Genomic DNA, 16171 nt, shown 5'->3' with positions numbered 1-16171 from the left:
ATTAAAATAGAATTTTAATTAACATAAATCAAAAATAATAAAAAAGTTGGGGATACCTTGTTATTGGAGCCTTTTTAAATTCAATAATAATCAACAAACTCAACACAACTACATCTATGATCTTAGGGATGATTTCTCTGTGTAAATATAAAAAAATAACAAAATGAATCTCAAACTTGACCCACTTATGTGAAATGCTATAAAATGTATAAATTTTCTAGACTGCTTATCATGCTTATTTTTTATTTTTAAATGGCTTAGCATTTTTTATTTTAAATATTTGTCGTTTAGTTTTCAAATTACTTGTCATTTTTTATATTAGATGTTTTAAATTACATGTCATTTTTAATCTTTTGATTTTTATAGTAATTATTGTTTTATGGTGAATAAAACAATTTTTAATTGACACATAAGCCAAAAAGTAAGTTGACAAAGCCTTGATATCTGAGCCTTTTTAAATTCAACAATAATCAACAAAGTCAGCACAACTACATCTGTGATCTTAGGAATGGTTTCTCTGTGTAAATATAAAAAAAGTAACAAAATGAATCTCAAACTTGACTCACTTATGTGAAATGGTATAAAATGTCTAAATTTTCTAGACTACTTATCATGTTTATTTTTATTTTTTAAATGGCTTAGCATTTTTATTTTAAATATTTGTTTTTAGTTTGAAAATTACGTGTCATTTTTTATACTTTATATTTAAAATCACGTCATTTTTATAATAATTGTTGTTTAATGGTGAATAAAACAATTTTTTAATTAACACATAAATCGAAAAATAAGTTGGTGATACCTTGATATCATATCCTTTTTAATATCAAATTTAAGCATTGGGATTTTCAAATTGCAAGAAAAAAAAACAAGTTTGTTTGAGGATTGAAAAAAATAGTTAGTCTTAATAGCAATTTTAGTATGGATATCACGTGGCCTTGAACAACCTCTGCAATGCATATTGGCAGCTAGCTTTCTGTATGGAGAAAATAATGGTTAGTTATGATTTGTTAAATTACATGTCTATATATAGCAGATCTCACTAACATGTACATTGATGTGTTGCTTATGTTACCTTTAAAATAGAAAATTATTCTTCACCTACAACTTCCAATATTTGAGCATTGGGATTTTCAAAATGCAAAAAAAAAAAGAATAAAAGAAAAGTATGTTTGCATATTGGAAAAACCAATTATTGTTAATTTATATAAAGCCTAGACCCAATGAGAAAAATAAAAAGAAGAAAGATATAGCGAAGAATGTGTGTGTCGACCTAGAGATAATGATAAGGTGACGAGGAACCATAAGGATGATATCAAATGAAGAGTCTCGATAATTCAATCTAAGGCAAATGGAAGTCCACGATAATGCAAAATACATGAAGGTTACTGACAGAGAGAGAGAGAGTCTGGATATGATCGAAAAACTTGATTGTAAAAAGGAAAACTATATAAAGAAGTTTAATCGTGGAATTGAGTAGAGAGCTTGAACTGTGGATGTAGGTGATCCCAATGCCGAACCACATAATATCTTGTGTGAAGTTTATTTTCTATTAAGTTCTTTTTGTTTTCATGGTATCAGAGCCAATTGCCTGGTGAGGGTGTTTTTGTGTTCATATTGCTCTTTTTTATCATTATGGATGTTGTCTCAACCGAATCGACTTCATTGGTGAAATACCCATTTCTATTTAACCTTAATGTCACAAATTTTGTGACAATCAAACTTAACTACAACTTTCTATTATAGAAAACCAAATTTCTTGGTCTTGTAGAAAGTCAAGACATGACAGGCTTTCTTGATGGGGAATACCCCATGTCGGCTTAATATATGCAAACTCTAACTGATGCTGCTATGAACCTTGAGTACATGGCATGGAAGAAATCAAACCATTTACTGTGAGGGTGGATCACTAGGACTCTTGCAGAAGAAGTCCTTGAAATTGTTGTTGGACTTCAAACTTCTCAAGAGTTATATTATGCACTGATAACCTCCTTTGCTCATGTATCTAAATAACGAGAATTCTTGTTAGTTCAAAACTTGCAATTGCATTAAAAAATTAAGATGTTTATAGTTGACTATATAAAAAGCTTCAAGAATATATGCTATGAGTTTGTGGCCATAGGCAAGCCAATAGATGATGATACCAAGGTATTTTGCTTATTGAATAGGCTTAAAGCTGATTATCAATTATTTGTTACAACCATGCTAAATCCACCAACCCCATCATATGAACAAGCCATCAAACCAGATGCAGTCTTTATGAAGGAGTAAACGATCACTCAACATTCTTTAGACAAAGAATAGAAAACCAAAAAATATCCATATTCCAACAAAATCAATAGTTTTCTTCAAAAAAATGTGAGTTCACTCAAGCAGAACAAACCATAAATTGAGAAAATAATTTTGCCCCAAAAAAGCAGTTTAATGGTCCAGCGGGAAATCAAATCCAAGCAAAAAATAAAGAGAAAGGCATGATATGTCAAATTTGCTTCAAGTCAAATCATAGCGCTATCAATTATTGGCATTGCTTCAATCAGGCATTTCAGGCAAAAGATGTCCCTTAAGTGCTTGCACCCCTAAAACTCTCTAATGGTAAAGATAACATGTGGTTTTCAAATACCGAAGTAACTGCCCATGTGACTTCAGATGATGGTAAACTTGACAATCTTAATAAGTATTATGGTAAAAAAAATCATGATTGGTAAACTTGCTATTACTCTCACTGAGATGACAAATTTAAAAGTTGGAAGTGAAAATTTGGTACTAGAGAATGTTCTTGTTGTTCTCAAGATTAAGAAAAACTTGATTTTTGTTAGTCAGTTAATGTCTGACATGCTTTGTTCCTTTGAGTTCTCCTCTAACATTTTTTTTTGTGAATGATCAAACCAGCAATAAGGTAGTGGTGACAGGCAATAGAATCAGTGGCCTGTATGAAGTCACGTTGGAGAATAAGCAAGTCTACTATTTTACACGATTTTGATCTGTTAGCAAGAATGTCTGGCATGCACGACTTGGCCGTCCCAATATGCAGCTGGTTGATTTTCTAGTTAAAAATAATTTTATGCCAAGGAGGATCCCAATTATCGATGGCATAATGGCAGGTCTCCAATTGGTAAAACCTTTGAGGTCTTTCATGCCCTCAAGGGAGTGCACCCAATTTCAACCTTACAGCAAGGAGTACCCCTGTTAGTCTCAAACTGTGGTCATCCCATGCCACATGAAAATCATGGTTGCACCTTGAAAAGATGGTGGAGCCCTTGTCGGCCTTATGTCTATTCAGTTGTAACAAGTATGTACCCAGCCCATTTTTTTGGAATTGTAACCCGAAGAAACCTCATCTCACATGAAGACTTGGTTGCGCTAGCTCAGCCTACAATACTTACGATCATCATGCTGACAACATAAAACTCTGAGGCTAGGACCCTTACCTATGGTGCCTATGATACGTGTTGCCTTGAGCAGAGAGTCGACACTCATGAGAATCTAACCATGACTGCCCGTCTAGCAGCCAAGGCCCCACCCCACTAGGCCAACCCCACTTGGGTTAATACCTAGCCCATTTTGAAAAAACCAAGGCATTTGTTGCAGCGATGACATTAAAAAACATCCATGAGTTAAGGCTGAAGTAATAACACTGTCAACTGGACAAGGGGTGCAGTGAAGAAGTTTTAACTGCTTAAGGGTGGGGCATACAAGAGCACATCAATCTTTCCCAAGACGCACCGTATAAAATAGGGTTTTCTCGCAATAAATATCAATAACGATGAAAAAACTATTTGATGATGGCTTTTATATATGTACGTGTGGCAGCATGTTGTTTTGCATAGCAGAAATAGAGGCCATCATGGAGCCATGGCTTACATTGGTATTTGGCAACCAAAAGCTGAATTTGAATCATCAGACATGAGCATTGGCCAAATTTGGCTTAAGGCTAGACCTCAAGATGAAATAAATATAGTGGAACTTGGATGGATGGTAAGGATTATATATAAATTACTCTACATTTACTTTAAACTAAATTCATGATCTTATCGACTCTTACATCAAGTACTGCACAACATTGTTTCTAATAGTTGAAGGTGGGATAATTATATTATTCTGTGATTTTGAATCACAAGGTTTACCCGAATCGGTTTGGATATGCTGACTTAAGGCCGCATCTGTTCACCTTTTACATGGTAATATTTAGGGATGGCAGTGGACCGAGGGACAATGGGGCTCCACCCTGCCTCGACCCGTTTGGACCGAAGATAAAGGGCATGAAACATGGATGGAGACAGAGATGAAGGTTAAAATCTATCCCTGTACGGAGATGGACTTAAGCTTTTCCCCACTCCGTCCCCAATCCTTTAAGGGATGACTATAGACTAAGGGGAAACAGGGCCTCACCCCGCCTCGCCCCCGTTTGGATAGAGGATGGAGGACATGGAACAGGGATGGAGGCAAGGGTGGAGGTTAAAATCCATCCACGTGCGGGGATGGAGGTGGGGATGAAGGTTCGGATTTTGAAATGAGGCAGAGGTGGAGACCTTGTCCCCCACCCCGGTCCACTGCCATCCCAAGTAAGCTTACCTTCCTAATTTGTTTAAAACATTGGTAGACAAATTGTTGATGGTTATTGAAAATTAATAAAGAAAACATGTTAGTAGTGCAAAACTATGACTAAGAAGATGCGCCACACGTGACTTGATTCGTGAAGAGCTCCTTCAAACCCATAGGATAAGTTCTCGACAAGACAAACCTAAACAACAAATGTATAGGCTCGTTAACTAGTAATAAATATAATGTAGATGTTTTTTTTAACAGGAAAAACTATGTATTGTTTATCAACAAGAGTTTGAATCCTATTATTTTGGAAATTAGTCAGTTTGAGGTTGGTTGAGTAGGTTTAGAGTGCAATTCTATTATTTTTAATTTTAATTTTATTTTTTTAAAACTAGGTTTGCCCAAACCGGACATAGGCCTGACCATGTGAAGGGCCTACAAGCCAGTTAAATGGCATGTGACTTGTTAAAGCATGCCAAATAAGATACTAATTCTTGCTATAGATAAATATGATCATGGCTTAAATAATAGAAAAGCTATTTAAGAGAAATGGGTCAAAAGCCATGTGACTTTATATGTATATATATTGGCTACTAATGATGGTAAGAAACTAATAAGTAGAAATCACTCTTTTTTAAAAAAAAATTCATTTTTTTGTAGATCAAATATTATAGATGTGATCTACATGGTTTGTTTACCAAAAAACTTATTTTGAATAATGTGATTATGACAAGTAATTAGGTTTTTAAAGGAGTCTAAAAATCAATCGCCCATAATATGTCAAAATTTCATAACTCAGATTCTCAAGAAAAAACACCACATTTCGTTCGAACAATTTTGTGGTATCACTAGTTGAGTAGGTGGCAGGGGCAGGCACAAAGATAACATTCTTTGAAAACTTGTCCACAAACACATAGATAGAAATCCTTGAGCTTTTGGCAAGCTTACGATTAAATCCTACAATAGGGTACTCTCATGGACGGCTTGACACTGGTAGGAGCTCAAATAGTCCACCAGGTCTTTGATTTATGGGCTTATCTTGCTATCAGATCAAGCAAGTTTGTACATCATCGTGCATCTGCAGCCAATAGAACATATGTTCTAACAACGCCAAAGTTCTCTGTTGTCCCGAGTGACCTGCTGTGATCATCGCAAAATTTTTCTTCTCGGTTTTGCTCTCTTCCTTCTCTTTTCCTTTCTAACCTCTATTTCCCTTTTTGAAGAGGAAATAAAAGAAAGAAAAGGAAGAGAGAAGAGAAAAGAAAAAGAAGAGAGAGAGGAACTCTTTTGCGAAGGTCTCACTTGACCTTAATTTTGAAAATATTTAAAAAAATTACTCGCCTTCATTTTGAAAATTTGTGGAAAAAATGGAGAGACGGGATTCGCTCGTCGATACGAGGTTCGACCGTTCCTGGTGCCTTTACTAGGGGTAATCGAACCAAGGATCAAATTTATGCCTTTTTGCTTTGCTAAAATATTATCTAAGAATTTATTCTAAGTCTAAAATGTATAAAGAATCATGCTTGTGCAATGCAAATGCAGAAATGTATGCTTTTGAGAAAGAAAGTATTTTTGGAAATTTGGGATTTTCCAAGCGATTCTGAGATAAACTTGATAATGGAGTAAAGAAATGGTTTTTGAAAGTTGAATCTAACTTAGAACTTGAGATAGATCTGAAAAGATATTTGAAGTTCTAAATCTTGAAATAATCAGAGTTGGGAAAATAAATCGTGAATTTGAAAAGAATGAAGAGAAAGAGGGATTTGAAGCTGAGATAGAAAAAATGATTTTTTTAAAGTCAAAATGGACTTCGAATTTGAATTTTGAATCTGGATTTTCGAAGTGGAGATGGAATTTGAAATGGAATTGAATTCCAGATTTAAAGTTCAAAATCAGGATGAAATTTTGGATTTAAGAAATCCAAATGGAATTTGAAAATAGAATTGGATTTAAGAAGTCCAGATGGGATCTGAAAATGGAATTGGTTTTGAAATCTAGAATTGAGAATGGAATTAGATTTAAGATTTAGAATGAAATTTTGATAAAAAAATCTGGCATCCAAGATGGAACTGAATCTGAAATCTAGAATCATAAATGGAATTTGAATCTGAAATCTGGAACCTGAGATGGAATTGGATCTAGAATCCAAGATGGGATTTTAAAAAGTAGAATTGGACCTAAAATCTAGAGTCCTAGATAGAGTTGGATCCGAAGTCTGCAATCCAAGATGGAGTTGAATCTGGAATCTAGAGTCCTAAAGGGAATTGGATCCGAAGTCTGGAATCTAAAATAAAGTTGAATCCAGAATCAAATATGGAATTAGAAGATGGATCTGGATTTTGGAAATTCAGATGAGATTCAAAGATGGATCTGGATTTCGGAGATCTAAATGAGATCCGAAGATGGGCCTTGGCCTTGGGCATCTAGATGGGTTTTGAGAATAGAATTGGTTTTTGAAAATCCAGATGAAACCTGGAATTGGATCTGAGAGATCTAAATTGACTTTTGAATTTTGAAAAGAAAGACAGAGAATGAAAATTGCAAAGTTAAATTGAACTTTGAATTTTGATCTGAAATGTTGAATTAAATTTGAATTTGAACTCTGAAGATGAATTTGGAATTTCGAAGTTGAATTGAACTTTGAAATTCGATTTGAATGGGAAATTGAATTTTTGAATGTAAAAATGAATTTGAAATTTCAAAGTCAAATTGGACTTTGAAATTGAAATTTGAATTTCAAAATGAGATAGAGTTGAAAAAAAAAATTGAATTTATAAATAAGAATTGATTTAAGAAATAAAGAAGGTATTTGAAGAATTATCTCAAAATCACTTGGATTTTGAAAAAGAATTTTGATGTAATTCTATCCTAAATGATGAATGAATTAAAGAATTTTAAAATTGAATTTTGAAAAGCATATTTCATTCTTTAAGTGAATTAAAATAAGATTGAAGATATAATACATCCCTGACTATGGTCATTGAATGTATTATATAGTAATCATATTTAAATTCAAGTAAAGAATAAAATACATTTTTGGTGTCTTTATAGAGTTTAAAATGAAATTAACTCTCAATATATCCTGACTATGGCCATTGATATATATTTTGAGTTAATTTTAAGTTAAACTCTGATAAAGGAAGGAAATATTTAAAAATATGATGATTTTGAAAGAAGATCCAGTGTGAATCCGGTGTTATTCCATAAAAGATGAAAATCATAAGTTTTGTTCACACCTTGACTATGGTCATTGATGCAAATCGTCAACTTAGGATTTAATTAGAATGGTGCACGTGTCATTCGTGTTTCCATTCGTGAATTTTTAAAATGAAAGAGATGATATGAAACAAGCAGTTTATGACATTTGTATGCTTATACATTCTAATCTAGTACTGGAAAGGGAAATTTCTCATTAATAGCCAAGTATTACAATTTTGAATTGAATTGAAATAAAGAATTCCTAAACTAAGAAAGGAAAGCACTATTTTCTATATATTCCTGCGAAAACAGAGTTAGTACAAAATAGCAAAGTACAAAATATAAACAAGAATTGAAGGCATTGTATTTAATACTAAAGACCTACTTGAAAAATGCCTATTCTAATGAAGAGAATGTACCAAATGCAATGCCTAAACTAAATGGAAAAGTACATGAAGATATATATGTCAAGGGCTCATTTTGGATGAGAAAATATACATGAGATGTGTATATGCCAGTTGGTGAAATGTTCATGCTGATGCCTAACTGAACTGGAGGTTCATGTGGGATGGATGATGCAGTGAGGTAGGCTAAGTGAAAGAAGGTATGGTAAGAGGCTGCAGGAAATGGTCTTGCTGTTATGTGATGCAGCAGGTGGTAAATGGTTGTTGGTAGTGAAGGTGGTAAGTGTATGGGGGAACGATGTTGGGTAAAGTAGCAGTGAAGGGTTACTGCAATTGCAGGCAAAGAGATGTAAGGATGTAGATGGTAATGATGATGTGATCACAGGTGCAGCCTGTATGTAGGAGATATGATGGTTAGGTATGAGAATGGGAGTAAAAGATGTTGATGAAGATAGGGGTGTGGCTATGAAGTGGGCTAAATGGAGGAAAGTGTGGCTGGGATGTGCGTGTGACATGTATGGAGTGAGGAAAGTGACTGTAGAGTGAGTGCAAATATAGGTCGCAGGGCATAAACAAAGGGTGAATATGGTAAGGTAGATGGCTGGTGATGAAGAAAGAAAGTGGGAAGGTATGCATAGAATGCAACAGGGTACTACTAGTGGTGTGAATGGGTTTTGTGAGGTGTTGGTGTGCTGCTTGGATGGTACTGTTGGTAAGTTACAGGTTACAGGGGAATGTAGCAGAAAAAGTAGAGGTGGATATTGTGCTCAGAAAAATCACAGCAAGAGTACTGTGAAGGTGAAGTGATTGGGTGCAATACAACATGTTGGTGCATGTTTGCGTGGTGAAGAAATTCATTGATACATGTTTCTATAAATAACAAAACAAATATAGAATGTTCATGGCAACCAAAATCACTAGGAAAGAAAAAAAAAATAGTAGGCGTCATTCTTTCCATTAACTAAAAAACTAATAGTGACTATGAGTGTTTCTTGAAAGAATTAGTAGTGTTCAGCTTAAAAAAGAAAGCAAACTATACTATACGTAAAATGGAACAGTGTGTTACCTCATTTTTATCATTTTCCATCAATTTATCTACCAGGTGGGAGCCAATAAACCCAGCTCCACCAGTCACCAAGATTCGCAATTTTGGCTGTCCTTACTAATGACATGGGATTATGAAAAAAATAAAGTTGAGACAAAGAGACAAAAAGTGTTCATAAAAGGTAACCACACGATCCCACCAAATAACCAGAAATTGTTGCAACAACTCAGCCCAGACCAGAGATTTTGGCATTAACTTAATGAGAAATTTCAAAATTAAGCAAGTATCAGTGTCAGTTCTAGAAAACTAAAGATATTACAGGTGCCACTGACAAATCTCAACATTCAACAACCATTTTTGTAGGAAGAAATTACCACAAGGAATAGGTGTCAGAATCATTGTCATGCAGACAAGCACCATGCTCCCATAACACAAAATAAAAAACAAAACAAAACAAATAGATCAAAATTCAGCAACTTCTCTGTCAATGCAGAATTAAATTCCTGCATACCATGTATCACTAGGCATTTACAAATCCAAAATCAAGTTGTAAAGAGACTAAAAATGTAGCAGACCACCCGAAACGATAACAAATCGGAAAAAGAAATTGTGAAATGATCATACCTGACAAAATTTTGGGACTGCGCAAAGGTGATGGCATCGGAGGTGGCTTTGAAGCCATTTGTTGTGAAGCATGATTTTCGCTACCATTGGCAACCATTTTTGAAAATCTTGTTGACCAATTGAAATATGAGGAATCACTGGAAACGATCCAAAAGGATTTGCAGGAGGAGTCAGTTGCATAATTGTAGCATTCTGGTTGACAGTTTGCTGCCCAAGGGCGTTCTGATCAAAAGCATTTGATATCCCTCCCAAAACCACTAGAAGCAGCAGGTTGCGTCTGGCCAAAGTTGCTGAAGGGGAAAGCTCTAGATGTCTGAGCAGGTGCAATGGGTTGAAAACCAGTTGTAAGTGCTGGAATTTGACCCAATCCAACTTATGGCATAGAATTGATGGTGAATAAATTTGTCCCAAATCTAGTTGATGATGTGCTGAATGGATTAGTCTCCAAATGTTGGAATTGACGTTGGTGCTGTCGTTGAACCAAAAAGTGAAGGAGAAGATGAACCAAATGCAGGTGCGCTTGATACCCCAAATGAAGAAGTAGAAATAGCTCCAAATGCAGGTGTTGATGATATCCCAGTCAGTTACAGAGCTCTATCGTGCGTAAGTTATTTGAAGGGAATGGTTTGGACCCCCCATCAAAATTATAAAAAGACACACCATGCACATGCTGAGGAGTACCTTGAGTAAGTTTATATAGTAAAACTTTGTGAAATACTAACAGCCATGGATAACCCTCCAGGAGCAAAATCACCAGTAACAAATATTCATTAAAAACCTTAAACATGAGAAGAAAGACAATGGTGGGCGAGCATACCTCCTTTAATTGTGTAAATGTAAATAATGGGGAACAAAGACAAAGATATAGAAATTTTATGCAAGGAAACCACAAGTATAGGAATGTGCTTACAGTGATCACATACCTGACGAAGTGAATACACACAGTGAACGTGCTTACACCCCATATAGCGCTGGGATCAACAGAACTTTTGGAATGCACTTGAGCATGACGCATGGCTTGGTAGATCAAATTCATTATTCAGACCTTTTCGTTTGAAGTTGCAGGTAGTAACAAATTTTGTCTTAAGGTCCCCTCTGTGTGGAGCTTTGGCACTGTACTGATCCCAAAAATCAAATTTGGCTCCCTTGTCCCATGGGAGCAAGATACGCCATTGCATTGGCAGTTCCTGTAGAGGCATTAACGAGTACACGACGCCCTGCCACAATGACAGGAATCGTTAGAGCCTGGATAAGAATTGGAATTGTGGAACCCATTAAGCTGTTAGGACATAAATTGTGCCTTTAGATCAGCTATACCTGTAAAGAGGAATAAGATGGGCATACAAGAAACGACAGTAATGAAATACGAGGGATGGAAAACAGAAAATCAATGGCATAAGCAAATAAATAAAAGAAAGAAAGACAATCCAAATGAAGGATGTAAACAGAAAAACGAAATCAAATATACGTTGGAATATACAGATCGATGATAGGATTAAATTGAAATAGAATGATGATGGATTGCAAATGAAACATATAAAAAAAAGAAACAAAATTAGAAGAAATTGTGGGAACATGAATGTTCCGTTGATGTTGCAATGGGTGGGTCGATCCTGCTATATGCAGGTCGATCCCACCGTTAATGCTTTATAAAAAAAAACAAAAAAACAAAAAAAAAACGAAAGGATTGAAGATCTAGGTAAGGGGTTGTAGCATGAACAACTCTAATTGTAGAAGAGGATGGTCTTCATAGTAAATCCAATGGAGGGGTTCATGGTGAAATCATATGCAGAGCAAATGGATTTCACCGTGAACTGGATTCAAGCGAATGCTGAATCATATTGGCGGCTGATGGATATTAAAGGAACATTGAAGCATAACAATATAGGTAAACAACTGAAAATTTGCATCAAATGGAAATCTATAAGTCAGGGAGGGCGTCAAATGCTGTGGAAATATAACACGACAAAATGTAATTAACATTGATGAGATACAATAAAACATATGGATGAAACGTAATTAGGAGAACAACAAAATGCAAACTAAAACGGGAAATTGAATGTAGATTGGAAATTAAAATCGGCTACAATAAAAGGATGTGAATAAAAAAAATTTTCAAAGTGTATCAATCTATGAAAAGAAATGTAGCCAACGATGGTGCCAACATTTTATTGCAGGATGCATGCTGATGTTGTCATAAGCAGATCGACATTGCATCATTTTGCTTTAAACAAAGAAGTGATACAAACTAAAAGTAAAATTCAGGAGGAAGCACGAGCGAAAGTACTTATCTCTGTGGAATTTCTGTCGTACCATCGACCTTCTTCAATCGATGGGGAGAAAAAAACAAACAAACAGAGGAATCTAGAGAAGGAAAAGGGGAAGAGGGAGGAGAGAGGAAGGATCTGAGCGACAATGGTGGAGTGAAGACGATTGTGAATGAGAAGAGGGGTGCTGGGGTGAAGATGGATGAGGAATGGATCGAAGGGAAGAAGATGCAGAGGTGAAAAATGGATCAAGAAGAGGAAATGCACATGGAAGGGTGAGAACGGATCCTCAGCCTACTCTTGCGTTCCCTTTTTAAAGAAGAAGAAGAAGAATCCGGAAGAGGGGTCAGAATCGTTGGGGATCAAGGGCAGAAGAGGAGGAAGGTTAATCCAATGGTTGGCGGAAGATGGATGTTTCCAGAGGGTAGCGCGGGAGGGGAAGGAGGCAGGGCCGTTGGAGATGAAGGGTTTAGGCCAGACGAGCGTGCGAGGGAGAGAGAAAGAGAGAGAGAGAGAGAGAGAGAGAGAGAGAGAGAGAGAGAGAGAGAGAGGATGGGGTTTTTGCCATGGAAGGCCTTTCCTGAAAATTTTCGATAGAAGGGTTGTTTTAAAAGATTTTCTCAAAAGGGGTTTCTAGCAAAAATCTATTTCAAAAAAGTGGTTTCTAAAACTTTTTTTGTGTGTTTTCTTTTGCCTATATATATATATTTATTTTCTTGATATTTTCTACATTTTTTTGTATATTTTGAAAATAAAAACTCTAAAACTTATGGGATTTCTAAACTATTTATAAAAGTTTACAAATATTTACAAAAGAAGGCTTTTCTGAGAGTTCGAGGTTATGTTTTAGAATTTTCTTCAGAAAACGGGTTTACATCTGGATTTTGAAGAAATATTCAAGGTTTAAACATAGAATCGAGAAATACAGAGATGTGAGCCTTTCATAAATTATTTTTGGTATTTTTGAAAAATTTAATTTGAAAATTTGGATAGCGAGGCTCAGATTTGGGTTTTGACACTAGATCCGAATCCGAAATCGAGTCAGATATATAAAAATAGAGTTTATTCCAAAAAATCCAAAGAATAACTGGAATTTAAATTGGAATTGACTTGATTTACTCAGAAAATGGGGGTCAGGGGCAAAAAGGGAATATTTATAAAATTTTGAAAAATTTGGCATGTTCACACCTGCCTTAGTGGTATCATGGCACTCATGCATTAAGCTTCTTGATAGAGTATCCTATTACGGAATATACAAATGATCTCTCGTGGAGCAGAGCAAATCATCCTTCAATCAAAATCTTTGCATCCTTCCTTCTTTTACCAAAGCAATCAATTGTTAGGCCATTAGATCATTCTTCGAAGCTTCTCGAACCTGCTTGAGAAGATCGCTCATTGGTTGGCTAACATTTCTGTCCCAAGCGAGTAACGTTGTAACTTTTGTCTTCCGACTCAAGGCGGCATTGATCTTGTCAAGCTTGTACTCAAGGACCATATCAAACTCTGTCAAAAAATCTTCTCAGCAGGCTTGTCTTGGACTCAGCTTCTTTTGAGTCTAAAAGTAGCTCATTGCAACATTGTCAGTGCGCACAATAAATTGTGACCCCAAAAGATAGTGTCTCCATGTACGAAGACAATGCATGACTACCAACATTTCACATTTATGTATAGTGTATCGATGCTCGACATCATTCAACTTTCGACTCTCAAATACAATGGGATGTTCTTCTTGGAGTAACACCCTTCCAATTGCGAAGTCAGATGAGTCAGTCTGCACTTCAAATGGTTGTTGACAATCTGGCAACCTTAACACATGTTATTCTGTTACGACATGCTTTAACTTCTCAAAAGGTTCCTGACATACATCAGACCATAACCATGGTTTGTCTTTCTTTAGCAGATCAATAAGTGACTCAGCAATCTAAGAATATCTCTTGATGAATCACCGATAGTAATTGACAAGTCCCAAGAAAGAACGTAATTCTGAAACCTTAGCAAGGGGCTCCCAATCTTGAATAACTTTAACCTTCTTGTGGTCCATCTTCAATGTGCCTCCTTCCACAATATGGCCAAGGAAGTAAACTTCTCTCTGACCAAATAGACACTTCTCCCACTTGACGTATAACTTGTAATTCTTTAGAGTCTGAAACACAATTTGAAGATGTTGAATATATTGCTCAATATGCACCACTATGTCATCTAAGTACATGATGACAAACTTATCAAGGTGTAGGTAGAAATCTTGTTTATCAGGGTTGAAAAGTTCGTGAGCACATTCATCATGCCTAATGGCATACAATTCGAACGCTGCATAACGCGTTACACAAGTGGTTTTTTATTCATCCCCTTCAGTAACTCTTACTTGGCAATAGCCTAATCTCATGTCCAACTTAGAGAAGACCTTTGCCTTTCTAAGCTGATCAAATAAGTCAATGATCAAAGAAAGCATATACTTATTCTTTATAATCATTTTATTTAATGTTCAGTAGTTGATGCATAGATACTTCGACCCATCGTGCTTTGCCTAAAATAGCATGGTCACTCCAAAGGGAGCTTTGGATGGTTGGATGGTCTCTGCTTTAAGCATGTCATCCAATTGCTTGCGTAATTTCTATAGGTTAGAAATTGTCATACAATATAGAGCCATTATGGGTGGTCATGCACACAACACTAACTCGATTTGATGGTCTACCTCATGCCTCAGAGGTGGCTTCTTTGGCAGTTCGACATGAATAACATCGCCAAACTCCTTTAATATGGGCAATAGGGCCCTTGAGACATCAACAACTTTTCTTACTTTATCTATTGCACGGATTGTAATGAGAAAAGTCTCATCACTACTTTTCATGCCTCTCTTTAATTAGAGTGTAAACACCAAACATCCACGAGGCTTTACTGTCGGTATCATGGTAACCATGCAGTGCTAATTCTTATTCTCACCCTCATAGCTGATAGTATTAAGGTGAGGCATTGACACTGCCTTGTTACTTGTCAAAATTTTTATCCTAATGATGACTTTGAAACCTTCTATAGGTATGACTGATAATGTGATCCTAACCAGTTATAAATCCATATTGGCACATCACAAACAATATTATATATGGCCATTGCTTCAGAGTTAACCACTTTCATGCAGTTCTCATTCTTTTCTTGCTGCAATCTCAACCATTCTGCTTCTTCATGCGAGATAAAGTTATATGTAGTACCTCTGTCTACCAATGCTTTGGTGAGTCTTTCATTGAATAGAAGTTCCAAGCACATCAGTTCTTTGCATACAAGTGATTCTGCAATAGTTGTCACCTTCATTGCATTCATCATCTGCATTGCCCCAACAGTTGGCAGCTCTGCAGGTTGATGAACTTTTTCACTTTGAATGACATTTGCAACTCGAGATGCATAATTATCTCCATTCCCTTGACCACAATAACTGTTGAGACACGTATCAGCCCAATGATCTCCATGGCAGATACAAGAATCACGACGACAATAGTTGCCGCCCTAAAAGTTATTCTCGTTCTGATTATTATTATTATTTTGACCATCATGTCAACCCTATTTCTAATGGTTTTCACGGCCAACATTTTGCGCATTATTGTTCCTTAAATTATTATTGTTACAGTCATTTCCATGTTGTCTGCCTTGAAATGTTGTATTGTTCTTATCAAGCTCAGCAAGCTTCTATGCAATAGCAAGTGTTGCAATGATAGTTGGAGGATCATGCCAAATGAGTTATGTGGTTGCCCACCTGCCCACCCTTGCAATCCATGGCTGAAGTAGAACAACCGATTTGCATCTCCCATGTCCTCGATATCCAACATTATCGAGGAGAATGCCTTGACATAGTCGTGAGCTGACCTTGTAAGCTTTAATGCCAGTAACCTATTGTGGGCCAATTTTTCTTCATTCTTGGGCAAAAAAAAGTTGTGTAGCTCTTTCTTAATGTCCTCCCATGAGACTATTGTGACCAGCCCACGACGAATATCACCTGAGCGATGTCTCCACCAAAGAGTAACTTCATCCGCAAAGAACATTGTTACGGTACACAACCTATTTGTGTCTTCCTCTACCCTAGCAACATCAAGATATTGTTC

This window comes from Nuphar pumila, chromosome 12 (genome assembly GCF_984573655.1).
Source record: "Nuphar pumila chromosome 12, dmNupPumi1.hap1.1, whole genome shotgun sequence".
Lineage (NCBI taxonomy): Eukaryota > Viridiplantae > Streptophyta > Magnoliopsida > Nymphaeales > Nymphaeaceae > Nuphar > Nuphar pumila.
Note: the sequence above shows the minus strand (reverse complement) of the source record.